Raw genomic sequence first — 26,356 nt, forward strand, 5'->3', positions numbered from 1 at the left:
CTGGTTGAAAAGATGCTTTTTTTTTTGTTTTGTTGTTTGTTTGTTTGTTTGTGTGCTTTTTTCCCCCCAATCTCTTCGACATCTTTCAGCATCAGTAAGAAACACATAATTGCTCTTTCCCCTCTCCCCCTCCCACCCACTTTCGATTCTTACCTCACTCCCCTCTCCTCGCCCCGCCCCTACATACCCCCTCCCCGCACCTACTCTTACCCCTCCAACCTCTTTTCCCTCACTAAACAACACGCCAAGAAAAGTGTCAGTGAAAATGAAATTTCAAGATGAAATACGGGAAAGAAAGGGGGAAAATAGAAAGAAAGAAAGAAAGGAAGAAAGGAAGAAAGAAAGGATGGAAGGAAGGACGAACGGAAAGCAAATACCCCAAGGCGCAGATAAATATCCGACATATTCTGTACATGATGGTAACACCAAACTGGTTTTGCGGAACTTTCTAAACGAAACATTCACCGATTCAGCACTTTTCTTCTTCTTCTTCTTCTTCTGCTTTTTTTAATAGAAAAAAAAACACCCTATCTTTTTAAAATATCAAGTGCTAAACCCACCCCACCCCTCCGAAACACCCAGCACCACCACTCCACCGCCCCAAGAGGATATATCTAAAAAGCAACAAGTGGCATTGTGGATATATCTACACACACACACACACACACACACACACACACACACACACACACACACACACATATATATATATATATATATATATATATAGACATACATATATATCGTTCTTTACACGCACGGTCTATATTTCATGACAAAGTTATACCAAATGAGCGTCAGTGGAACAAACTGTAGTGTTTTGTTTTGGAAAAGCAACACCAAGTACACACACACACACACACACACACACAACACAACACAACACACACACAACACAACACAACACAACACAACACAACACAACACACACACACACACACACACACACACACACGAAGGAAAGTCAAATACCTCTCTCATCAGTAGAAATACTACTACCGGGAACCGAGGATGTGAACTTTAGATGAAAAAAAAAATGTTCTGCGGTCACTGAGGTAATGCAAGCCACCTGAAGGCCCGTGCTTGTCCTGTTAACGGGACTTCACTGAACTCAGCCAAGCAGAAGGCAAACACTACACACAGCAGCTTTTCCAACACGACACACGAACAGACTTCAACCGACTTGACAAGTAAAGACTCCGTGAAGGTAACTGAGGTCGGGAAGAGAGGGTGGGGGGGAGTCTTTAACGTAACACAAACCACACTGTAACAGTTGACGAAACCTCTTCAAAGCTCAACACAACACAAAGTTCTCCTTTGTTCGGCAAGACTGAGTTCGTCGTTCTAAGCACTATCTTCAAAACACAGTGACGACAGCAGACATGAAGCGCGCGCGTGCACACGTCGACTGAACTCGAGCACACGACACACGAACCATATGCTGCCCACCATACGTGTCATCGCATCTATCAAGGTTGTACACACAGTCGTGGTGTTACAACACGAACTTTACACGCCTGAAGTTCAGAAAATCCTCGCTGTTTCTATGTCGCTGCTACTGTGTTTCCCACCCCCTCTCGCCGTGAACTCCCCTTGATCTCTCACTCACCACTGCAGAGGCTGTGGTGGCGCTTGCCGCGAAGAGAAAAAGGAAAGGAGTCACGGACTGCAGCTATGTTGTTCTGCTGGTTCACCATTTTCCAGCAGTGGTAGCAGTGCGCGCGCCTCTGCACAGAGACGTGTCCTCGCTTTGGGATGAAACGGCGATACAAAATGAGGGGTTTACCTTTTTTTTTCTTTTTTTTTTTTGGGATTTTCTTTTTCAGAGGCGCTTGAAAAGAGGTTAAAATGAACGTTCGTAAACGAGCGCTGATACTGTGTCATTGATTGCGTTGTTAAAAAGTAATAAGCGACTTGTCCTGGGTATTTCAGTGTGGGTGATTGTTTTGGAGTGCCTGTGTGTGTGTATGTGGGAGGGGGTTGTTACGGTCTGTGTGTGTGTGTGTGTGTGTGTGTGTGTTCGGACTGAACGGCGATGTACGTGTCTGCACGCAATCCAAAAGTGCTTGACAGACAAGATGGATTTCAAAACCATTTTAACACACACACACACACACACACACACACGATGAAATCAGTTCAACAGCGAGGCAACACACTACACTGCACACGTCGCCACCGACACCCAAACACAAACAAACAGCGAGTGTACTAAGTCCTCGAGCTAAATCCACGCGCGATTTGGCTGACGTCAAACATTGCTCAATACAATGGTCAAACCATACGTTATCTGATTTTCTTCTGATATCATCGATTTCACTGCGGCCATGCGATTGTTGAACCAACTTGTGGACTGAATGAAGGTAATTGTGTCTCAGATCTAAAATTGACCTCGCACCAGTTAAACTTTGCTGAAACTTTAGTTGACACCCAAAAGCTTAATTTTGTTTGTTTGTTTTGTTGTTTTTGTTGTGTGTTTTGTTTTTTGTTTGTTTTGGGGGGGTTTGTTGTTGGGTTGTTGTTTTTTTTTGTTTGTTTTTTTGTTTTTGTTTTTTTTGGGGGGGGGTGTTTTGTTTTGTTTTGTTTGTTATTTCGTGGGGGCAGGGTGAAGGTTATGCTTTTTTTTGAAAATGATTATCATTAACACCATCGCTGTTGTTCTTGTTGTTATTACTATCACATATATTACAGTGATGGTCTCTCTCTCTCTCACACACAAACTGCTGACACAGCCGTAGTGACACCCAAAAAGCACCAACAATATATCGTGGTATGGTCAGCACTGAGCAAAAAACACTACATCACGTAATGACCAGAAGGACATCCACAGACCTCGGCCCCGAAGTCTTCTGCTGAGCCCGGCCCATGATCTTCTGTAGTGTTCATCATCGTATTGTACCGCCTGGGGACTGGAACGTAGGACTCTCTAAACTCGAGCCCGGTCGGCACTCAGCCAGCAGAATCACGCAAGGACTTCTTCTTCTTCTTCTGCGTTCACTCGTCTGCACATGAGTGGGCTTTTACTTGTATGACCGTTTTTACCCCGCCATGTAGGCAGCCATACTCCGTTTTCGGGGGTGTGCATGCTGGGTATATTCTTGTTTCCATAACCCACCGAACGCTGACATGGATTACAGGATCTTTAACGTGCGTATTTGATCTTCTGCTTGCATATGCACACGAAGGGGGTTCAGGCACTAGCAGGTCTGCACATATATTGACCTGGGAGATCGTGAAAATCTCCACCCTTTACCCACCAGGCGCCGTCACCGTGATTCGAACCCGGGACCCTCAGATTGACAGTCCAACGCTTTAACCACTCGGCTACTGCGCCCGTCGCGCAAGGACTGAAAACTGGGATGACAGGCGATCGTTCGCCCGTAGAATAAGTAGGTATGTAAACTGGGGGTTTTTGTTTGTTTTGTTTGTTTGTTGTTGTTGTTGTTTGTTGTTGTTGTTTGTTTGTTTGTTTGTTGTTGTTGTTTTTTGGGGGCTAGGGGTGTGTGTGTGTGTTTTTCCTGTTTTATTTTTCATTTGTTTGGGGTTTTTTTTATTTTTGGGAGAGCGGGGGGGTGGGGGTGGGGGGGGCGGGGGGTAGGCATATGTAAAGTTATTCGCAGGTGAGGACCGGGGAGAGGAGGAGGAGACTGATAGATAAACGGCGTTCACGCCCAGCCCATGCATGGGCCATGCTTCCCCAAGTCCCGAGTCACATATCAGTCAAACCCTTTATCTCCGCCCTACCCTCTCCATTAAATCAGCAGAGCATGCAGGCACGAGAGTGTATCAAATTGAGTGGAGATGGTGAGAAGGAGAATGGTGGTGGGGAGGGAAAGCTCTTATCCTTTAATTTGAGCTCCTTGAGCTGAAGACGCCTCATAGGTCCTTGTTAGCCTGGTCGACGCTTGGGTTAGGTCTCGACCTTTCCTATTTCTTCTTCTTCTTCTTCTTCCTTCTACTACTACTACTACTACTTCTTGTTCTTTTTCTTCGTCGTCGTCGTCGTTGTTGACGATGTCCATGGGCTAAAACTCCCGCATTCATACCGACCTCATTACAGGCAGGTCTGTTCCTGAAAGCTGATACAGTTTATAGTGTTTTTAAATTACGTACTCATTTCGATCTCCTGAACGCTGTGTCTGTTTCACGTGAAAGGGAGTGACAAAGTGACAGTACAGTTGTAAAGGTGAAGGCACCATTAGGTCTGCGCATGCGTTGTGACTTGGGCCGGAGACCGGAAACACTTAACCCAACAGACGGACGGACACTGCCGGGGTTTAGTCGAGCCATGGGCTCTCAGATCTTACGGGTCCCATGCTGTACCCTCTCGGATATCGCATCTGCCCAGTTTTGTTTCCAAAGGTCTTACAACCAAACTTGTTGTTGTGTTGTTATTGTTGTTAATGTATTACGCAGTGATCAGTATGGGAGACTCATTGAATCTCAGTGATGCTTTAGAGATCAGAAATTCTTCGTTTGAATATTTTCGTTCTCGTTGTTTTATTTTTCATAGTTTCTTTTTCTGTAGAGGGTGGTGGGGGATGTGGGGGTTGGGGCTAGGCCGTTTTGTACACCCATGTAGAATGCAACTAGATACGCCGAGAGAGATATATACTTCTGTGTGTCCCACACTCAGAGAGAGACAGAGACAGAGAGTTCTCTCCAGCTGCATTATTTCATAGCTGAATTATAAAGAGATAACTGATTTCCGTGTCAGACCCGAATCTCCACAAGTCCCTCCTTTGCAGACTCGGACACAGGTGTACAGTGTATGAATAGCCGATTTAGGTCCACGTTACAAAGCAACTCCTTTTTTTTTTTTCATATGTTTTTCACATTTCTTTTAAATTTCGATGAGAAATTATTTGAACGTTGGATCGCAGTTTGATTAGAAACGTTGATCGATAAGTTCGAATGACCACACTCATGTCCATATTATGTTCATTTTGAGCCTCAGCAGACCGAGTTTCGAATCGCCAGTCGTTCAACGGACACCGAAGTCAATAACCTTAGTTACACATCACTTGATACAAGAACACGGACGGACGGACAACGGAAACCAGGGTGTTCACACGGTCTTTGTTTACACATGTCCACCAAACACTGTTCCCAGTGCTGTGACCTTTCGCGTCCTGTTCTCGTGGTGACCCCGGGCACCGAGATTCATTTTCCTCCTCTTCTCCACTGACCTCCACCAACATGGACAATTCGTGCTGACCTCTGTGCACGTGACGAGTGCGTGTCATGTCTTCGGTAGATATGACCATGATTATGAGGAGAGGCTTTGTGCATTGTAGGCCGGGCCTTCTCTGGTTGTGGGGCCTCATGGCTAACAATTGACAAGTTTCCCTGTGGCCGGATTGCTCAGTGTCGGCGCTGGAACTTCGACAGAAAGAGTCGGGGTTGTGGTGTGAGGGCGGGGGGAGGGTACGGGGTATGGGGTGGGGTGGTGGTAAAGGAGAGGCTGTGGACACCGAGTATTCGGGTGTGTAGTTCGGATTCTGCGGGATGAACTAGGTTGGGGTTGTAATGGGAAATCATTTACAGCTTAGTCTTTTGTGAAGGACGATGACTCTCAAACAAAGAGGCAAAATTGCACTGGCTCTTACTGCTGCAGCCTTGGGGGCTTGTTGGCCTTTTGGAACCATCCCAACGCCGACTGTCCTGAAACTCTCTTGGCCGAGAGAGTGGGGATGTAACTTGGGAAAGACATTCTCCACTATAATCAAATTCTAGCCCATATAGTCGGGACAGCAGTTACTTCCTCTGTTGTTCTGATGGTCATAGTCGAACACGGTTGACCGTGTCATACAGGTTGGGGTTGCAAAAGACAAGGAGAGATAGACGTAATCACAGAGAAAGAGATTTTTGTTGTTGTTGTTGTTTTTGTATGAGGACAATATCACAGACAGGACAGGCCGGAGACCGCGACGTCCAGAGAGAGACCAGAAATGGGAAGAAATGGAGAATTGGTCGTCAGGTCATCACAACTGTACCTCTATACGTCTGAAACTATGGGATAGAAGACGAAGAAGGAAGTTTGGGTTATTCAGCTGGCATGGAAGACGAGGCAGGATGACACAACACTGGGGAAAAAAAGAACCAAATACAGTAATAAAAGAAAGCCTCATGACGAAACTGAACAACAAAAACTAGTTGTGTACCTTGCGAATGAAGAGAGTTGCCACTCTTCACCATTTGTTAATCATTTATTTGTTCTCCTGGCCTCGTTGTTTATTTGTATTTGTATTTGTATTTCTTTATATCACAGCAGATTTCTCTGAGTGAAATTCGGGATGCTCTCCCCAGGGAGAGCGCGTCGCTACATACAGCGCCACCCATTTTTTGTATTTTTTCCTGCATGCAGTTTTATTTGTTTTTCCTATCAAAGTGGATTTTTCTACAGAATTTTGCCAGGAACAACCCTTTCGTTGCCGTGGGTTCTTTTATGTGCGCTAAGTGCATGCTGCACACGGGACCTCGGTTTATCGTCTCATCCGAATGACTAGCGTCCAGACCACCACTCAAGGTCTTTTGGAGGGGGAGAAAATATCGGCGGCTGAGACGTGATTCGAACCAGCGCGCTCAGATTCTCTCGTTTCCTATGCGGACGCGTTACCTCTAGGCCATCACTCAACTTTCTTGCGTTGTATTGTACTGTATTGTATTGTACCCTATTGTATTGTAATGCATTGTGTTGTATTTATTCGTTCAAGTTAAATACGTTAAAAGCTAACGATCAGGCATAATCATCTATCTCTACGGACACTGGATACGAAACTGCCGCCTTGTTGTTCAATGTTTCCTCTGTGCTGGACTAAAAAAAAAAAAACTACATCTCTACAAAGTCTGTTCTTTCGATCCAAAAGTCTGCTTCAAACACAGCTAAACATTTTTAATGATCATTCAAGTCCTCGCCAACAGTTTAAAAAAAGAAAAGGGGGGGGGGGTACAAATTAACTGGATTACCGTCACACCCTTTGCGCTATAAAAATGAACAGATTTTTTTTTTTAACTTGTAGAAGGAAAACATTTGGTTTCAAAACATGATATAACCACGTTACAGCATTTTTCTCTCCTCACACCCTCCACACTTTCCCTTTCCCAAGTTTTACTTTGGGGGATGTGGGGTGGGGGGAGGGAGCGGGGGGACCTGCCATATCATGCTTAGGTTTTGATTCGTTTGTTTTTCAAGCACAGTGATGCCATGGTGTATTGTACTGTACTGTGTTGTATTGTATTGTACTGTGTTGTATTGTACTCTACTGTACTGTATTGCGTTGTATTGTACAATGTTGTATTGTGCTGTGTTGTATTGTATTGTATTGTACCCTATTGTATTGTAATGCATTGTATTGTATTGTACTGTAATGCATTGTATTGTATTGTATTATTATTTTTTGTCACAACAGATTGTTGTGTGTGAATTTTGCGTTGCTCTCCCCGTGACGACTGTGCGCGTCGCAACATTGCCGCGCCATCATTTTTTGTTCGGTCTGCAAGTGTGTCATGTTTGACTATCACAGTGGATTTTTCAGCAGAATTTTGCCAAGGACAACCTGCTTGTTGTCGTGAGCTTTTGTGGGATTTTTGTTTTGTTTTGGGTTTTTTCACGTGCGCAAAGTGCATGCTGCATACGAAACCTCGGTTTATCAGTCGTCTCATCCGCCGAATGACTAGCACCTAGACCACCACTCAAGGTCTAACTCCGGAGAGAGGGGGCACTCGAACCTGCAGTTGTACACTCGTTTTCTTTGTCGGAGTTACCACAAGGTCCACTCTCTCCACTGGACGTCACACGGTGGAAGCAGCAGTTGATCGAGAGGCCTTTGTGAACGACAGGTGAGGGAAACTTGCGTAGAACTCTTTCTTCTCCCCTGGCTTTTCTCACCATCATCATGTACATCCGTCTGTTCCCGGCCCCTTCCCTCTGATTTACTGATATGTCGTTTGTTTCTTTATTGATTTTTTTTTTTTTTACTTGTTATTCACTCAGGGACAAAGCGGGAGAGAGAGAGAGGAGGAGGAGAGGGTGGGGGGAAGCAGAGGGAGGGGTGAGATTACGGTGGAAGGAAGGTGGGCGCAGGGCGTTATATCAGTTTCTTTAGTTTTACTCACATTTTCATTTCGACACAAGAGAGGGAAACGAACGAACACACACACACACACACACTCTCACACACATACACACACACACTCACTCACTCACACACACATACACACTCACACACACTCACTCACTCACTCACTCACTCACACACACACAAACACACACACACACACACACACACTTGTTGCTTGTTCTTGTTCTTGTTGCTTATAGTCCAGCCGACCGCACACGCACGCACGCGCGCGCACACACACACACACACACACACACACACACACACACGCACGCGCGTCCCCCTTGCCGCAGTAATTTTTCATGTTCTGGCAACCAGGGAAAAACAATAGGAACCATTTCACATCCTTGCACCAAAGGTAATAAATTGTACATCATGCTATCTCTGGTCTCCGTCCTACACCATCTCGGTCCGACCTTGTCCCGCCCTCCATGCAGTCTCTCTCCCTGTCTCTCTTGCTCCCCAAAGTCAAGGAGCCGAATTAGAAGCTTCAAGAATGGAATGTTATCAATATATACCATGCTGCGTTCGCTGACAGTTTGCTCTTGTTATCCGATACTAAGGCTGAGGAGCTTGTTGTTGTTGTTGTTGTTGTTGTTTGTGCGCGAATTTTTCCGTGTTGTTATCGGGTTTTGTTTGTTTGTTAATTGTTGTTGTTTGTATGTGAATTTTCCGGCATTTTTATTGCTTTTTTTGTTCGTTTGTTTTGGGTTTTTTATTTGTTTGTTTATTGTTGTTGTTGTTTGTGTGTGAATTTTTCGGTATTTTAACTAGTTTTTGTTTGTTTGTTGTTGCTGCTTGTGTGTGCAGTGTGTGCATTTTTCGGTACTTTTATTGGTATTTGTGTTTTGTTTCGTTTTTGTATGTTTGTTTGTAGTAACAGTTATTGTTGTTTTTGCAGAACCATTGTCCGCACTGATTCAGTGCCATCATCGAGTCCCCACGCTGCTCATTCTGACGACCAACCCCTACCCCCACCCCCTACCCTCTCTTCCTCACTGTCCTCCACCACACACAGCCACACAGATCGAGGCTTTCCTTGTCTGCCGCAGTCCCAAGAGCGAGGGTATCTATCAGGCTGCTCAGTCGTCGCCACGAGGCTCCACACGAGAGAAGGCCCTGCACTGCTGCTGACTGATTCATTTCGGTGATGCTTGTTCTGGAGCACAGTCTACGCGGGACACCAGTCTGTATGCGAAGCCTCCCATCCCACACCCCCTACTGACTTCTTCTTCTTCTGCGTTCACTCGTATGCACACGAGTGGGCTTTTACGTGTATGACCGTTTTTACCCCGCCATGTAGGCAGCCATACTCCGTTTTCGGGGGTGTGCATGCTGGGTATGTTCTTGTTTCCATAACCCACCGAACGCTGACATGGATTACAGGATCTTTAACGTGCGTATTTAATCTTCTGCTTGCATATACACACGAAGGGGGTTCAGGCACCAGCAGGTCTGCACATATGTTGACCTGGGAGATCATAAAAATCTCCACCCTTTACCCACCAGGCGCCGTCACCGTGATTCGAACCCGGGACCCTCAGATTGACAGTCCAACGCTTTAACCACTCGGCTATTGCGCCCGTCACCCCCTACTGACGACAATAATCGTTCAGTCACGGAGTCAGACTGAGCGAGCGCCGTCCATAGAGTTGTGAGCGCCGTTACTTTTCTCCTCCACTGACACTGAAGACTCTGGCAGAGTTGAGTTTAACGACCTATCGGCTTCACGCCCTAAGGTCAAGTTGTTCGTGGCTGTGGTCTTATCCATGGGGGTGTGATGTGGTCAAGGCGTTGGTCCTGTGGTCTTGTTCGAGGAGGGTCCTTGCTGTGTGCTGGCCGCCAGCGATGTCCGTGGTCCGTGCTGTGTCCTGGCTGTGTTCGGGTGGTGGAGTCCTGGTTGTCGGTCCGAGGCTGGTCCTCGCGATGTCTTATAAACCGGAAGACTGACAGAAACTCAGTATAACACAGAAGTGGGAGGGGAGCGGGGGAGGGGGGGGGAGGGAAGGAGGGGGGGTCAGAGGGGGGCGGGGAGGGGGGGGTGTCCAAACAGGTAATTATGAAAGCAAGACATGAAAGGCCACTTTTACTGGTTGTCTTTTTTTCCTGCCCCCATCATCTGCACTGTTTCATTGACATTGCTCCCACGTCGCTCAATCAGAATCCCCCCAAACAACACTATACCACACCTGGGATCGTCCGTTGCAGTCCCAAGCTTCGGCATTTCACAGGGAACTATCGATGTTTGTTCGCCGGCCAGGAGGCCACGCAACAGAGGAGACCCTGAACTGCTGCTGAGTCCTTTAGGTGAGGTGGTGTTCAGTAGCGCCTGTTCTCAGTAAAACACAGGACACCACCTACTGATAAGCTCCCCTTCTGACGATAATGATCGCTTAGTCGCGGAGACAGACTGCATGAGTGAGCGTCCTCTCCAGCCGGGAGTGGATACTGACAAGGATGTCCCCCGTGAAGGGAGACCGGAACTGAGGTCACCACGGAAAGCAGAGCATGTAAGGCCACATATTTTGTGACTTTTTTCCTTTTATTTATTTTTTTAATAGTATCAGTAGCTCAAGGAGGCATCACTGCGTTCGGTCAAATCCATATACGCTACACCACATCTGCCAAGCAGATGCCTGACCAGCAGCGTAACCAAACGCGCTTAATCAGGCCTTGAGGGAAAAAAAAGAAAAAAATCAATTAAAAAAAAATTAATAAAATAAAGAATAAAAATAAAATAAAATAGTGAAAAATAATAATAATAATAATAATAATAATAATATTTTAAAAAATAAAAATAAAATAAATAATAATAATGAAATAATAATATTAATTTTTTTTAAATAATGATAATAAAATAAATAAATAAATAATAGATAATGATACCTAAAAATACTACTACTACTAATAATAATAATATTTAAAAGGCGCAAAATCTTGATTAAGTCAACTCTAGGCGCGGGCGCGCACACACACACACACACACACACACATTTTATCAAACGAATGAGAATGATGACAACGCTACAACGGAAGTCTGTCATGTTTGGGACTACGTGACAAGGCTGTACTCCAGAAAGGCCACTGAATTTAGCATTTTGCTATCCTTAATTCTGAGGTGGCACCCTCTCAAGGAGTATAATCTAGGATTCTGCTTTCTTCTTCTTCTTCTGCGTTCGTGGGCTTCAACTCCCACGTTCACTCGTATATACGCGAGTGGCCTTTTTACGTGTATGACCGTTTTTACTCCGCCATGTAGGCAGCCATACTCCGCTTTCGGGGGTGTGCATGCTGGGTATGTTCTTGTTTCCATAACCCACCGAACGCTGACATGGATTACAGGATCTTTAACGTGCGTATTTGATCTTATGCTTGCGTATACACACGAAGGGGGTTCAGGCACTGGCAGGTCTGCACACATGTTGACCTGGGAGATCGTAAAAATCTCCACCCTTTACACACCAGGCGCCGTCACCGTGATTCGAACCCGGGACCCTCAGATCGAAAGTCCAACGCTTTAACCATTCGGCTATGGCGCCCGTCATTCTGCTTTCAATATCTGAGGACGGGTGGAGATGATGAAGATGCTGCTGCTGCTGCTGTGAGACTGTCTGAGGGACTACGTATGACAAGGTTGTAGACGTGACTTCACGCTTCTTGTCATGCTGTGTCGACCAGGCCCGAGAGATACAAGTCACTTGGCGTATGTTGGTCAGGGCGTTATTAAAGCAAGCAACACCCACAAAGGAGCATCCGTGAAGTGGATAACCCCAGACTGTTTGTGGTGGTCCGTGAGAGGAGTCAGTTGGCGTGTCACGGTGAGACACAGAGAGAGAGAGAGGGGCGGGGAGGGAGAGGGAGAGACAGACAGAGAGAGAGGGGGGGAGAGAGAGAGGGGTGGAGGGAGAGAGGGAGGAGGGAGAGAGGGAGGGGGAGAGAGAGGGGGCGGGATGGAGAGAGAGAAATGGGGGGAGGGAGAGAGAAAGAGAGGGGGATAGAGAGAAAGAGAGAGAGGTGGGAGGGAGAGAGAGGGGGGAGGGAGAGAGAGGGGGGAAGGGAGAGAGGGAGGGGGGAGGGAGAGAGGGAGGGGGAGAGAGTGAGAGGGCGGGATGGAGAGAGAGAAATGGGGGGGGAGGGAGACAGAGGGGGAGGGAGAGAGGCAGAGACAGAGAGAGAGAGGGGGAGAGAGAGGGGGGGAGGGAGAGAGAGAGGGGGGGGAGAGAGAGGGCGGGATGGAGAGAGAGAAATGGGGGGAGGGAGAGAGACAGAGAGAGAGGGGGAGAGAGAGGGAGAGAGAGAGAGAGAGAGAGATGGGGGGAGGGAGAGAGAGAAAGAGAGGGGGATAGAGAGAAAGAGAGAGAGAGGTGGGAGGGAGAGAGAGGGGGGAAGGGAGAGAGGGAGGGGGAGGGAGAGAGGGAGGGGGAGAGAGCGGGATGGAGAGAGAGAAATGGGGGGGGAGGGAGACAGAGGGGGAGAGAGAGAGAGGGGGGGAGGGAGAGAGGCAGACAGAGAGAGAGGGGGAGAGAGAGGGGGGGAGGGAGAGAGAGAGGGGGAAGGGAGAGAGAGGGGGGGAGGGAGAGAGAGAGGTGGGAGGGAGAGAGAGGGGGAGGGAGAGAGAGAGGGGGGAGGGAGAGAGACAGAGGGGGAGAGAGAGGGGGAGAGAGAGGGGGAGGGAGGGGGAGAGAGAGGGGGGAGAGAGAGGGGGGGTGGGAGGGGGAGAGAGACAGAGAGGGGGAGAGAGAGGGGGAGAGAGAGGGGGGAGGGAGGGGGAGAGAGAGAGAGAGGTGTGGGGGGTGGAGGGGAGAGAGAGGAAAAGAAAAAGAAAACAGAGAAGGGACTTTGGGAGATTAACTTTTTTCTCTTCAGTAAAAGTTCTGTCATGCCAAGCGTTAAGAATAGACAAAACTTTCCATCTGATTTCGAGCGCGAGCGCGCGCACACACACACACACGCACGCACACACACACACACACACAGTTTTTATTTCCATCACGTTTATAAGTTATTTTCGTTCATGTTTTTGGAAAAGGGCCAGCTCACTGCAGACATCGCATCAAATCGAATTGTGGGTGTGCGCACGATTAGTGAGTGCATGTATATAAGTGCGTGCGTGTGAGTGTGAGTGTGAGTGTGTGCGAATTAATGACTGTGTTGTGGTGTGTGTGTGTGTGTGTACATGTGTGTCAGTGCACGCACGCGCGCGTGTGTATGTATATGTGTGTGCGTACATGTGTGTGTGTGTATATGTCTGTTTGTTGGTGTTTGTGTGTGAGTGACTGCGTAAGTGTGTGTGTGTGTGTGTGCGTGTGTGCGCGCGCGTGTGTGTATGTGGTGAGAGAGAGACACAGAGAGAGACGGAGACAGAGACAGACAGACAGACAGTTTGCCAAAATCTCGCAGCAAGGGCAACGCTGTATCGGGCTTTCCTAAATCAGGACCTTCAAGACCCGATTTTTTTTTTTTCGTCTGATAACGGAAAGGCAAGTGGGTGGTTGGTTGTGGGAGGAGAGAGATGGAGGGTGAGGGGGGGGGGGGAGGTTATCCTGAGAGAAAATGTTTATTTCACGATATAGACAAGCTAGAAGCTTAACACTGCAGCAAGAAAACAAAATAAAAGACAAGAATATTAATAATAATGTCCAAGCCATACGAAAAGTCTTCTTTTTTCTGTGGTAATCGTCACATATTCTATTTGAGTATTTCTTTCATTACTGCATTTTTTTTTTTTTTTAATCGGGAATTTCGTCTGAATAGTATGCAGTACATGTTGGTAATTTCTTTAGCGGTTGTCATAAACACTCAGGTAACTTTTGTTGTTGCTGTTGTTGTTTTTTTTTTAACACTGCCATAAGTGAAATATAAATCTTTTCCTCCACCTCTTTCTTTCTTTCAATTTTCTTTTCTTTCTTTCTAACTGCTTTCTAAGTCCACATATAAGTTGTACCTTTTACTGTTTGAACGCCTTTATAAAAAAAAAAACAACCCAACTTTGTTGTCTTCTCAGTGAAAAAAAAAAAAAATCTCATCCGAGGTTAAAAGACAGAGAAGGGAGAGGGGTGTGTGTAGTGTGTGTAGTGTGTGTGTGTGCGTGCGTGTGTGTATGTGCGTGCGTGTGTGTGTGTGCGTATGCGTCGAGTATAACCCGCTTCGCGCATGCGTCATTACGGCTGGGTGCGTTGCTCAACTTTCCTGAGTAATAATATTGCTGCAGGTGGCTGTATCTCTCGGGCCTGGTTGACGCCGGGATATCATTATGAAAGGAAGCGTAGAAAGACAGTCTTGTCACGAAGTGCAAACCTAAAATGGACCCGCTCCATAAGCAACATCGTCACTCCTCCTCCTCCTCCTTCATCGTCAGTATAGAAAAGTAATTGTGCCGAAACCTGTGGCCTTTCATGCCCTGCTCTTTAGGTGACCTCAGTTTCGATTCCCCTACCCCCATTTCCTTGCTTGGCCGGGATGTGTTCTGTCAAAGTCCTGTATATATACGTGTCAAATGACTGATGGGTATTGAACAGAACTTGAAATCCCCTCTACCGCACCCCCACCTCTCCCCCCCCCCCACGCCCCCCCCCCTCCCACACACACACACACATTTTTTTTTTCATTCTTTGTGTTGACTTCTGTCTCTTACTTTCCTGTATGGAAGCTATAGGAATTGTTATGCGGTGATGATGGCCTCAAGTTGTGTATACTTTGGTCTGGAAAGTTCGGACTATTGTTTGTCGTTGAATTTACGGACGTAAGCACATAACCTGACTCGTCCAAAACTCGGCAAAAACCAACCATTCTTTCAGTTTCACACACACTGAACAGCGTGTGCCTACTGCCATGCTGGGTGGGCAAAAGCGACCGGTGCTGTCACTGACAATGGGTGAAGACTTGACAGGAAGGAAGAGGGAAGATGAAGACAGGAAGGAAGGAGGAAGAGGAAAGGTGACTGATTGATTAATATGGATACTTATATGACGCCTATCCTCGGTCGGAGACCAAGCTCTAAGCGCTTTACAAACACGGGGTCATTTGCACAACAGGCTGCCTACCTGGGCAGAGCCGACCGACTGCTGCCATTGGGCGCTCATCATTCGTTTCCTGTGTCATTCAATCAGATTTCAGGCACACACACATACACACTCAGACAGACATGTAACATTTTACGCGTATGACCGTTTTGTTTATTTACCCAGCCATGTAGGCAACCATACTCCGTTTTCGGGGGTGTGCATGCTGGGTATGTTCTTGTTTCCATAACCCACCGAACACTTACATGGATTACAGAATCCGTTTAAAGTGCGAATTGATCTTCTGCGTACGTATACACACGAATGGGGTTCAGCCACTAGCAGGTCTGCACATATTATGCTGACCTGGGAGATCGGAAAAATCTCCACCCTTAACCCACCAGGCGCCGTTACCGAGGTTCGAACCCGGGACCCTCAGATTGAAAGTCCAACGCTTTAACCACTCGGCTATCGCACCCGTCAGGTTAGACAGGAAGAAAGGACGAAGAAGTTGAAGACAGGAAGAAAGGAGAAAGAAGATGAAGATAGGAAGGAAGACAGGAAGGAAGGAGGAAGAAGATGAAGACAGGAAGGAAGACAGGAAGGAAGGATGATGAAGATGAAGACAGGAAGAAAGGAGGAAGACAGGAAGGAAGGAGGAAGAAGATGAAGACAGGAAGGAAGGATGATGAAGACAGGAAGGAAGGAGGAAGAAGATGAAGACAGGAAGGAAGGATGATGAAGACAGGAAGGAAGGGGGGAGAAGAAGAAGACAAGAAGGAAGGAGGAAGAAGATGAAGATAGGAAGAAAGGACGAAGTAGATGAAGACAGGAAGGAAGGAGGAAGAAGATGAAGACAGGAAGGAAGGAGGAAGAAGACAGGAAGGAAGGAGGAAGAAGATGAAGACAGGAAGGAAGGAGGAATAAGAAGACAGGAAGGAAGGAGGAAGAAGATGAAGATAGGAAGGAAGGATGATGAAGATGAAGACAGGAAAGAGGGAGGATGAAGAAGACATGAAGGAAGGAGGAAGAAGATGAGGACAGGAAGGAAGGAGGAAGAAGATGAAAACAGGAAGGAAGGAGGAAGAAGATGAAGACAGGAAGGAAGGAGGAAGAAGATGAAGACAGGAAGAAAGGACGAAGAAGATGAAGACAGGAAGGAAGGGGGAAGAAGATGAAGACAGGAAGAAAGGACGAAGAAGAAGACATGAAGGAAGGAGGAAGAAGATGAGGACAGGAAGGAAGGAGGAAGAAGATGAAGACAGGAAGAAGGAGGAAGAAGATGAAGACAGGAAGGAAGGAGGAAGAAGATGAAGACAGGAGGGAAGGAAGGAGGAAGAGGGACGGGGGGAGCTGTAGAGAACACTATAAAGTCCACTCATCACTGCAAAAACTACCTCTTGCTGACCCTTCCAGCCTTTGTTTTCACAGGAAATCTCTCTCTCTCTCTCTCTCTCTCTCTCTCCATGATAATAATGTAAAGACTCACAAGACAATGAGATACAACTTTGTTCTTCGTCGTCCTTCTCTTAAGAACATTCGACAAGAATTCATTCCACCTAAATGTCATAGACAACCTGCATTGTTAAAATTGAACTTACTAATGTCATCAACCTCTCCAGAAATTGTTCGAAAATTTTCTTTTATATATATATAATATATATATATATATATATATATATATATATATATATATCATATCAAATTCATAGAAAATGTAACTTCATGACAGCATTTTATTGTACTGGATACTGAACCGCAGCATTGCTTTACTTACATGTTTGTTTAATCAGTGAATATTTGGACGTTAACATGCATTGCAATGTGATGTTTATAATAGTAATAATAATAATTATTATAATAATAATGGATACTTATATAGCACACTATCCAGAAATCTGCTCCAGGTGCTATACAAAAACACTTTTGTTTACATAATACATTACATCAATGTTACATACACACACCAAAATGTGACTAAGCACACACACACACACACACACACACACACACACACACACACACACAATGCATACATACATTTTAACATACATGTGTACCTAACAGCTACCTTCAACACATACGCACATATAGACACGAATATACATACTTAAGTAGACGTGCGCGCGCGCGCGCACACACACACACACATCCATATCATGTTCATGCATGTAGTTAAGTGCACATACATATGTATACACACATAGTCAAGCACAGCTAACGCTAAGGAAGTGGACCTGCCACAACTGAACTTATTGCTGAGGGAAAAGGTGAGTTTTGAGACGATATTTAAAAGATGCAAGGGAATCAGAATGACGGGGGTTATCACTGAAGGAGCTTGTTCCACTTCTTTGGCGATTGAAAAGAAAACGATCTGTGTCATAGGTCTTACTTCTGACGTGAGGTATCCTGAGAAGTCGAGTATCAGAGGAAGAACGGAGCTGGCGAGACGGTGTATAAATATGGAGAAGTTTTGAAAGATACTTGGGGCCAGATCCATTGACTGCAGAAAAGGTCAGAGTCGATAGCTTATAGTCTATTCGATCAGAAACGGGCAACCAGTGGAGAGACTGAAGGAGAGGAAAAACATGGTCAAATTTAGAAGCTCTGTAAATGAGTCTGGCAGCATTATTCTGAATTTGTTGGAGTCTGTCTAACAGATATTTGGGAAGGCCGGCCAAAACTAACAGAGTTGCAGCAATCCTATCTTGAGAGAACCAGAGCGCATGCATACAAGTGCCTTGCTTGCATCGGTTGAGAGATAGTGACGGATAGAACTGATTCTACGCAGTTCCAAATAGGGAACTTTACAGATATTCGAAATGTGTCGGTGATTTTCAAAAGCCTGCTTGTTCATTTGATAGTATATAAATGACTTCGAGACATTTTATTACAAAATTGTTAAATAATTTAGAAGAAAGATTTATGAGGATGTTGTTAAGAGTAACTCCTTGATAACTGCTTGGTTTTAATGGGTCTCCCAATCAGTAAATTGATATGCTAATTACTTTCTACAAACACACACACACACACACACACACACACACACGGGGAACCATGTGAACCGAGAATGTCATTCATCGATGGACATGCAAGGGATGTAACACCGATTATATCAGTCACCGCGTAAGATAGGAAGGATCGTTTCCCTTGAATAGCGAATTTTTGCCCAGAGTTGGACATAGCAGAATTCAGTGCTTGCTCTGTCCGTGTGCTGCAGAGGATAACACAAATGCTATTGTTTAAATGAATGTATGAATAAATAAATAACTAAATCTTAAAAAGGCCGGAGTTGTTGTGGTGGTGGATCTGACAGTAAATGAACCAAAATGAGGTGAACAAATGATATCGTTACGTCACAGCTAAAACTGACGTCAGAACCACCGAATCTCTTAACGTAACCTTCGCCATACCTCGAGCATTAGGCTGTAGAGAACACATACTCAAAATGTGGAAAATCCGCAGTGTATTCAATGGTACACTCGTGACAGCGTGCAAAATGTGCAGACTGAAATGGATGAAAGTTCATACAAAAGGGGTGGGAACGGAAAAGACACTGAGATCACACCGCGGCCGAACAAGTTGTGTCATATGTCCCATGATTTGTTTTTGCGCGCGCTAACGCGTGTGAATTTTGACAAGCACGTAACATCATCATATGCTCCTTTATTTATTGATTGATTTATTAACTCGTTTACTTATTTATTTGCAGTTTTCTTTATTCATTGTCTGTCAGCCTGTAGTTCTAACCACCACTGAAACACGTGCATCGAGGCAGTCGCACAAGAGTTGTCTACAGATCATGCTTATTTCCAGTCCCCTAAACACACACACACACACAGACAACAACAAAAAGGCAAGGAAAACAATTTTATTTGCCCCCGCTGACATTTGAAAACAAACGACAGCTTACATCCGAGCAGCTGGGAAACTGGGTTGTTCTTTTGGTGTTTTTTGTTTGTTTGTGTTTGTTTTGTTTTGTTTGTTTTTGTTGTGTGGGTTTTTGGGGTTTTTTTGTGTTTGTTTGTTTGGGGTTTTTTTGGAGGGGGGGGGGTGAACTTTTTTTCTTTCTTTTTTTTTTTTTTAGCATACTTTTAATTCAAGAAGCAAGCCGGGAAACCAAGGAACTTATCCAACGTCGTGTCCGCCATGCCTCAATTAAGCTCCAACTCTCACAAACCCCAAACCGTCACCTCTGTCACGCCTCAAACTTCAGCCATTGTCACGCCTCAAACTTCAGCCATTGTCACGCCTCAAACTTCACCCATTGTCACGCCCCAAACTTCAGCCATGGTCACACCTCAAACTTCAGCCATTGTCACACCTCAAACTTCAGCCATTGTCCCATCTCAAACTTCAGCCATTGTCATACCTCAAACTTCAGCCATTGTCCCACCTCAAACTTCAGCCATTGTCCCACCTCAAACTTCAGCCATTGTCACGCCGCAAACTTCAGCCATTGTCACGCCTCAAACTTCAGCCATTATCACGCCGCAAACTTCAGCCATTGTCACGCCTCAAACATCAGCCACTACCACGCCTCAAACATCAGCCATTGTCACGCCTCAAACATCAGCCATTATCACGCCTCAAACATCAGCCACTACCACGCCTCAAACTTCAGCCATTGTCACGCCTCAAACATCAGCCACTACCACGCCTCAAACTTCAGCCATTGTCACGCCTCAAACATCAGCCATTGTCATGCTTCAAACTTCAGCCATTGTCACACCTCAAACATCAGCCATTGTCACGTCTCAAACATCAGCCACTACCACACCTCAAACTTTAGCCATTGTCACGCCTCAAACATCAGCCATTGTCACGCCTCAAACATCAGCCACTACCACGCCTCAAACTTCAGCCATTGTCACACCTCAAACATCAGCCACTACCACGTCTCAAACTTCAGCCACTGTCACGCCTCAAAGATAAGCCATTGTCACGCCTCAATCTTCAGCCATTGTCACGCCTCAAACATCAGCCACTACCACGTCTCAAACTTCAGCCACTACCACGCCTCAGACTTAGCCACTGTCATGCTTCAAACTTCAGCCATTGTTACGCCTCAAACTTCAAACATAGTCATGTCTCAAACCTCAGCCATTGTCATGCCTCAAACTCCAGTCATTATAATACCTCAAACTTCAGTCATTAAAATGCCTAAAACTCGTCACCCTCAAACTTCAGCCATTGTCATGCCTCAAGCTCCACCCATTGTCACGCCTCAAACTTCAGCCATTGTCATGCCTCAAACTCCACCCATTGTCATGCCTCAAACTTCAGCCATTGTCATGCCTCAAACTCCAGCATTTGTCACCTTCAAACTTCAGCCATTGTCATGCCTCAAACTTCACCCATTGTCACGCCTCAAACTCCAGCCATTGTCATGCCTCAAACTCCAGCCACTGTCATGCCTCAAACTTCACCCATTGTCACGCCTCAAACATCAGCCATTGTCACGCCTCAAACTTCAGCCATTGTCACGTCTCAAAATCCAGCCATTGTCATGCCTCAAACTTCAGTCATTATAATGCCTCAAACTTCAATCATTATAATGCCTAAAACCTCAGCCATTGTCATGTCTCAAAATTCAGCATTTGTCACCCTCAAACTTCAGCCATTGTCATGCCTCAAACTTTACCCATTGTCACGCCTCAAACATCAGCCATTGTCATGCCTCAAACATCAGCCACTGTCACGTCTTAAACTTCAGCCATTGTCACGCCTCAAACTTCAGCCATTGTCACGTCTTAAACTTCAGCCATTGTCACGCCTCAATTCAGCCATTGTCACGTCTTAAACTTCAACCATTGTCATGTCTCAAACTTCAGCATTTGTCACGCCTCAAACTCCAGACATTGTCACACCTCAAACTTCCGCCATTGTCACGTCCCAAACTTCAGCCATTGTCACACCTCAAACTTCAGCCATTGTCACGTCCCAAACTTCAGCCATTATCACACCTCAAACTTCCGCCATTGTCACGTCCCAAACTCCAGACATTGTCACACCTCAAACTTCTGGCAGTGTCATGCCTCAAACTTCAGTCATTATAATGCCTCAAAATTCAGCCATTGTTATGCCTAAAACTTCAGCCATTGTCATGTCTCAAACTTCAGCATTTGTCACGCCTCAAACTCCAGACATTGTCACACCTCAAACTTCAGCCATTGTCACGTCCCAAACTTCAGCCATTGTCACACCTCAAACTTCAGCCATTGTCATGCCTCAAACTTCAGCCACTGTCACGCTCCAAACTTCAGACATTGTCACAGCTTAAACTTCAGCCATTGTCACACCTCAAACATCAGCCATTGTCACACCTCAAACATCAGCCATTGTCACACCTCAAACATCAGCCATTGTCACACCTCCAACTTCAGGCATTGTCATGCTTAAACATCAGCCATTGTCACGTCTCAAACTTCAGCCATTGTCACGTCTTATACCTCAGCCATTGTCATGCCTCAAACTTTAGTCATTATAATGCCTCAAACTTCAGTCATTATAATGACTAAAACTTCAGCCATTGTCATTTCTCAAACTTCAGCATTTGTCACCCTCAAACTTCAGCCATTGTCATGCCTCAAACTTCAGCCATTGTCATGCCTCAAACTTCAGCCATTGTCATGTCTCAAACTTCAGCCATTGTCACGCCTCAAACTTCAGCCATTGTCATGCCTCAAACGTTAGCCCCCTCGTTCTCAAAATGTCAGCATGACGCCTGATTCATCCTATACAAAACGTCGGTCCTTGTAATGTCTCGAATGCTAGCCGTTCTCGTGGCTCAAACGTTAGGTCTGTCATGCCTAAAACGTCAGCCATTAATCTCGCCTCAAACGACTGCTCTGTCTTGCCTCAAACATCAGCCGTTCTCAGCCTCAAACGTCAGGTCCCTCATGCCTCAAACGTCAGCCATTATCATGCCTCAAACGACAGTTCTGTTGCCTCAAACGTCAGCCAGCTCTGTCATGTCTCAAACGTCAGTCGTTATTATGCCTCCAACGTCAGGTCTCTCGTGCCTCAAAGATAAACTCTACCATGCCTCAAACGTCAGCCATTATGATGCCTCAAACGACAGGTCTGATGCCTCAATCGTCAGTCATTATCATGCCTCAAATGTCAAGTCTCTCATGCCTCAAAGATAAGCTCTCCCATGCCTCAAAAGTCAGCCCTTTTCATGCCTAAAACGTCAGGTTTGTCATACCTCAAACGTCAGCTCTGCCATACCTCAAACGTCAGCCGTTATCATGCCTTAAACGACAGGTCTGATGCCTCAAACGTCAGCTCTGTCATGTCTGAACGTCAGTCGTTATCATGCCTCCAACGTCAGGTCTCTCATGCCTCAAAGATAAACTCTGCTATGCCTCAAACGTCAACTCCAGCTGTCGGCCTTTGTCATACTTAAAACCTCAGCTAAAGCCGGGCCTCATATTTCAACTCCACCATATATATACGATGTCATGTATGTATATATATATATATATATATATATATATATATATATATACGAGTATATATATATATATATATATATATATATATATATATATATATATATATATATATATTTCCTCACTACTAGACACGTTCATGGTACATATCAAACTAATGAGCGGAAAAAAAAGAAAAAAAAAGAAAAAAAAGAAACCCAGTCAATACTAAATAATGTACAGTAGAGAAGAAAAGTTGGAAGACTGTATGATCGACAAATGTCTGTCTCTTTGTCAACCAATCAGACGACCCCCAACCTGCGACTCCACAGTCTGCTAACTACTGCTGCTGCTGCTGACAGTGGTGATAGTAATGACGATACTGATGTTGATAACGATGGTGTTGGTGATGATGATGATGGTGATGACGATAATGATTATGATAATGATGATAAAATCATTCTACAACGTACACCTTTAAAAACCAGCAGTGAAATAAAATAAATTAATAAATAAATACTAGACAAAAGAGAGAATAATAATAGAAATTTAAAAAGAAAGGTTCATACACAGCATGTTAGAGGACTTGATCGCCAGCAGAGAAGACAGAAGAAGTTGACTGGCAGCAGAGTAGAAATTAAATTTTTAAAATATATATATTGATAATAATGATAATAGACAGATAGACAGACAGCCGATAAATAAATAAATAAATAAATAAATAGGGATCTCAGGACACGCAACTGAGCGGAAGAGTTGGATGACTGGATGATCGACAAAAGTCTTTCTCTGTGTCAACCAACCAGACGAACCCCAAATCTGTGGCTCCACATTTCCTGTAATGAATAGAATAGTACAGAATAGAACAGAATATGTCTTTATTACCAAGTGTACCGTGGTCACAAGGAATATTAAGGAGGGGGTGGGGGGTGGGGGGGTGGGGGGGGGGTGGGGGGTAGTACACAACAAGGTACGAACATAAATCGAAAATCACAAACAAACACAGATACAGTAGAAATTAGGATACATACATGTGCATATCAATATATAAAAAAAACTTGTGCATACTCACACATGCACGCACTGCACACACACACACACATGCACGCACGCACGCACACACACACACACACACACACACTCTCTCTCTCTCACGTTTGAACAGAAGCCGCATATTACATGTGGAAGGGGCTGATGACTAGATACGTAGATGGTTGTTGATTGCACAATTCTATTTTTCATACTGGATTTGGCCGAGAGAAAGGGCATTGACTGCCTTGGGGGGGGTGGGGGGGGGGGTAACTATTGGCGAAGCGATTGGTTTTCGTCCTTATACTTCTGTACCATCGACCAGAGGGGAGCATCTCGAAAATCCCAAAAGCTGGATGTGATTCGTCCTGGCTGATTGATTTTGCCCCGGCTTTTTTGAGCAGCCGCTTATAATATATATGTCTTGTAGAGAAGGTAGATCAGAGAATGATGACGGATATATCCACACGGTTTCTTCCCCTCCACTCCTCTGTGTAATGACTGGCGGAGAGAACGTCCACGTCTTGTTGTGAATGTTGCTCATTCATCGTTTTGAAGAGGGGGTTGGGGAGGGGGGTGAGAGAGCGGATGTGGTTGTTGCCGTCGTAGTGAACTGATGCTAATGAATTAACTCTCTCCATACGAACGGCGAAAGAGACGACGTTAACAGCGTTTCATCCCAATTACCATCATCAAAATATTGCAAGCGGAACGCTCTTATACTGAAGAGGTGAATGTTGACAAAGAATACCACAGTTCTGACGACGGAAGCTATAGGTTGGGTCATTCAGACACCCACTGGACATCCGAGGGGTCTGTGTAGAGGAGAAGAGAGGTCTGGCCGTACTGAGAGAGTTAATGCTGGTGACAGCGACAGCAGAAACAACAGCTATGACAACGACAAGAAGAAGAAGGTGGAAGAGGAGGAGAAGAAGAAGAAATTGAAAATGATAATAATGAGAAGAAGAATAATAACGACGATAACAATAATAACAATAATACAGTGTGACGTGTTTTTTGTTGTTGTTGTTGTTGTTTCCACAACGCGCATAATTATGTACGAGTATCAATCAAAACAGGAAAAGATCGCTGATGAAGACTATGACAAACACAGGTACAGACTTGGAACCATAGTCATGAAATGTTAAATGTACACACTAGAATCTTCCATGGTCATGACAGAAAACTGAATGTGAAATATGCCAGTCCGTTCTCTGCATTCATCTGAGCAACTACTCTATTGTATTGTGTGTGTGGCGGGAAGGGGGGGTGGGTGGGGGGGGGGCTGCGGGGGGGGGATGGGGGGTTGCGCGAAAACACACATAAAATGCAATAATGATTTTTTTTTTTTTAACTAATAAAGCATGGCATCTTCAAAATGAATTAGTGTTATTCTCTCATGTTTGTTGTTTGTCTTCTTTTTTTCTTTTTAAAATAAATTGTGACTTAACTGAGCAGACTTCCATCCTTTTGATTTTACCCGTTTTGATGAAGACGTATTAATAAAAATGCTGTTGTGTATAGAACATAAATGCATAGATACGAACAAGTTACGAGTAAATGGGTTGGGTTTTTTGGTTTGTTTGTTGTTGTTTTTTCCTTGATCGGACGCATCAGTTACAGTTCTGGCTTAGTGTTTGTGGAATGTCAGAAATATCGTCGTGTCATGAGGGGGGGGGGGGGGGGGCTGGATCTTTTTTTTTGGGGGGGGGGGAGGGGGACGGGGGGGGGGGAGGAGGGTAAGAGGGGAGGGGGGCTCAGGCTCAGGGGGGGAACCCCATTAGCCCCTCCTTTTAATTTTTCTAATTGACTTATCAACTTCATTACTATTCTTTTTTTTTTTTTTTTTTTTATAGCTTTCCTTTCACCAGAAAAATAATCAAATGGCACAAACATCCTTTTGTGATGATCATCCATGCCATATCAAACTTAAATTTTGTTTGTTTGGCAAACCTCGACACACTGTCACTTTATTTCTTTTTCAGATTGCTTGGCAGACTCTACACAACGTCCCTTTCTTCCCCTGTCAGATTGCTTGGCAGACTCTACACAACGTCCCTTTCTTCCCCTGTCAGTTTGTTTGGCAAACCTCGACACACTGTCGCTTTATTTCTTTTTCAGATTGCTTGGCAGACTCTACACAACGTCCCTTTCTTCCCCTGTCAGATTGCTTGGCAGACTCTACACAACGTCCCTTTCTTCCCCTGTCAGTTCGTTTGGCAAAACTCTACACAATGCCATTTTATTTCCCTCTCAGATTGTTTGGCAAACCATAACACAATGTCCCTTTATTTCTCTCTCAGCGCCGGGCTACGGGCCTCGAGTTGCCTGAGCAGCTGTTCCTCCTCCATCTTCTTCCAGCGCTCTGTCAGGGTCTTGAAGGTGTAGAGGAAGGGGTTGAGCGCCGCGTTGAGTGGCAGCACGAAGATGGCCATGCCCACGTTGACCTCGCCAGGGATGGGGGTTCCGCTAGCCGACAGGATGCCCAGCAGGCCGATGGGGAACCAGCACAGGAAGTCGGACAGCACCACCGTCACCAGGCGGCGGGCGATGGTCAGGTCCTTGGTCTTCCTGGTGCTGGACTGGGCCATGGACGTGGTGCGGATCGTCCAGTAGATCATGGCCTGGCCCGTGGCGATCAGCAGAAACAGTACGAAGTTGAGGACGATGATGACGGCGAAGGCGTAGTTCCGGCCCTTGAAAGTTCTCCTGGTGATGGGTAGCGGGACGCAGATTCCCGTCTGGCTGTAGAACTGCCACTCTTTTG

At 45.4% G+C, this 26,356-nt stretch overlaps 1 protein-coding gene across 1 annotated transcript in view; it reads right to left on the reverse strand.

Moving 5' to 3' along the window:
* Positions 1-2,047, reverse strand: part of LOC143282736 (uncharacterized) — a 93,544-nt gene extending 91,497 nt beyond the window's left edge. Inside the window, exon 1 of the mRNA XM_076588472.1 lies at positions 973-2,047. The gene's annotated coding sequence lies outside the window, so the exon portion shown is untranslated. The remainder of the gene's footprint in view (positions 1-972) is intronic.
* Positions 2,048-26,356: the final 24,309 nt, after the last annotated feature.

Source organism: Babylonia areolata, chromosome 6, assembly GCF_041734735.1.
Source record: "Babylonia areolata isolate BAREFJ2019XMU chromosome 6, ASM4173473v1, whole genome shotgun sequence".
Classification (NCBI taxonomy): domain Eukaryota; kingdom Metazoa; phylum Mollusca; class Gastropoda; order Neogastropoda; family Buccinidae; genus Babylonia; species Babylonia areolata.